The sequence below is a fragment of the Megachile rotundata genome, unplaced genomic scaffold, assembly GCF_050947335.1.
Source record: "Megachile rotundata isolate GNS110a unplaced genomic scaffold, iyMegRotu1 scaffold0114, whole genome shotgun sequence".
Classification (NCBI taxonomy): domain Eukaryota; kingdom Metazoa; phylum Arthropoda; class Insecta; order Hymenoptera; family Megachilidae; genus Megachile; species Megachile rotundata.
Window position 1 is genome coordinate 137501 of NW_027473411.1, and position 2500 is coordinate 140000.

At 54.4% G+C, this 2500-nt stretch overlaps 1 pseudogene; it reads right to left on the reverse strand.

Annotated features, from left to right (window-relative positions):
* Positions 1-2500, reverse strand: part of LOC143266238 (large subunit ribosomal RNA) — a 7882-nt pseudogene that overhangs the window by 2492 nt on the left and 2890 nt on the right.

Sequence of the window (2500 nt, forward strand, 5' to 3'; positions counted from 1 at the left end):
CTAAGGTGACCAAGGGTTGTCCTGGAGAGTACAAGATGATGGTAATATCGCGGCAGCAGGTAGACTCTGAGGATTAAAAGCCGCTGTTGCGGCTTGAGGGGGGCCTTCGAAATGCGTTCCAGCTCGATTTTGAGACTCCGACTTGCTTTTTTCGGTCCGGAGTATTGGAAGTCGACTCCTAGATACCTCCACTCTTGCGAGGGCGTTATCTGGGTAATAAAACCCTGCGACGTTTTGAACGTCGGAGTCGTTCCGACCTTCATTTTCTTTTCCTTTCCAGATGGAATTAAGGAGAGGGCTGAGCATTTCGAGGTGTTAAAAGAAAGCCCCACCTCACCGGCACTTTCCTCCACACTCCGGAGCAGGATGTTCATCCCCGGAGCAGTCGTCGAGACAAGGAAAGCATCATCAGCGTAAAGCAGAGTACTGATGCGGGTGTTATTAAGGTCATACCCAATGTGTGGTGAGAGGGTACGCGCGACTCTATCGAAGCACAGACAGAAGATGAGGGTTGACAGGGGATCACCCTGCCGCACTCCCCGGTTGGTCTTTATTGGCTCCGACCGATTCCTTCCGACCTCGAGCCTGGTGGAACTGTCGGAATATGTGCGGGAGATGTATTGCACAAATCCCGCGGGCAGACCGCATTCTTTTAGTGTCGCGTCGATCGCATGGTGACTAACGCTGTCGAACGCCTTAGCACAATCCAACGAAACCAGATGCAGCTCCTTCAGACCATGCCTCGCATCGTCCAGCAGCGAGGCCAACACCGTGATGTTCTCGGCACATCCGTCATCCATGCATCGTTGCCTTTCGTCAACGAGGTTCGTACGGCGAAGGCGCATGGCCAAGATCTTGTGTAATTGACGGACGACGACCGACGCTATGCTGATGGGTCGAAAGTCAGCAGGATTGACACTATGTTGCTTCTTCGGCAGGAACACGGTTCTGCTTTCCAGCATCGAGGCGGGGAAAGAGCCTCTCTTGAGGATGATGTTATACAAGAGAGCTCTAACGGCCGGTAAAACCGCTCTCCATTGTCTGGCGGTGACACCGTCAGGGCCAACAGCCGTGTCCAACGGCGGCACGGAGGAGAGAAGTTCTTCTTTCTCTACTGGACCCCATACTGAGCACAACTCCGATTTCTCGGAAGCCGGCCCAACTGCCCGATGTTCGGCAGATTGCTCGGTGAGTATCGGTTCCCAAAACGCTGTCATTTCTGGCAGATCCGGGGGCCGGGACTCGTTCTTGCCGTCCAGCACACGACCAGCAGCAAGACTGGGGTTCCGATGGAAGAGAGTCTGCATCGCTGCATAATCCCTTCGCCTCTCGCGCCACTTTGGCAGCTGCCCACTGACAGGGGCTTTTCTTTGTCGCCGACGCTTACGCTGAACCTGTTGTTGTTGGTTCTCGGGTTTAAAAACCTCGCCAAGCCACCGAGTCAGGGATTCCGCCACCTCATCGCCTTGAAGCTGCTGTTCCGCAATGGAAACCAGCAACTCAGCTCTGAAGTCGGTCACTCCCTCAAGATCCCCGATCAACTCTCGGATCCGATGTTCGAAAGGCTCGGTGCTTTCAGTGGACAGGTGTTCGGTGCGCAGGCTTCGTGTATCAGAGGGGCCTGATGGTTGGGTGGCGCTATCGTTGACCGCACTACGAGGACTCTCCTCCCGCACACTGGTTCGTGCCTCTTCCAGTAAGGTTGCGACAAGTTCCTTGTATTTGGGGTTTTTCCGAGTTCCTTTGACAGATTCGAGGGTCCGGCTGGTCTGGAGATGACTCATAATGTACTCGTTTATAAAACGAGCCCCAGAGAGTACTCCTCGAACCTCGACGGCAGCCATTATTCTTCGCTCCTCCTCCGACCAACGATCCTTAACGCGCTCCACTGATATGGCAGCGTTTGCGACTTCCACGTGCGCTCTTCTAACGTGAACGCCCAAGCCGATTTTTGTGGCGAACGGCCGCTGACATGTCGAGCACACAAACATTGCATCAACTCCGCAAGCACCGGAACTATGCGCTTCGCTTGCAGGCGCGGGTGTCGAAGTTTCAGTGAGGTCGGTGATCCGAGATGCCCTAAGGGCCAACCGACAATTCTTTTTCTCTTTTCCTTGTGAATTTGGGCCCACTGAATTACAACCGCACCGGGCCGGCAACCCAATGCGGAGGTAGGTTCGCAGAGGCGGCTCTTGGTTTCCCCGAAGGTACTCGTGGCGGGACCCGATTAGAGGGGGCCGCTTGCTAACTAGACTCAAGAGAGTCATAGTTACTCCCGCCGTTTACCCGCGCTTAATTGAATTTCTTCACGTTGACATTCAGAGCACTGGGCAGAAATCACATTGCGTCATCACCCTTGAGGGCCATCGCAATGCTTTGTTTTAATTAGACAGTCGGATTCCCCTAGTCCGTGCCAGTTCTGAGCTAAGCGTTGAATGGCGGCCGAAGAGGCGAAAAGGACGGCCGAAGCCGTCACAAGAAGCCTCGCAGCAAGGAAGAT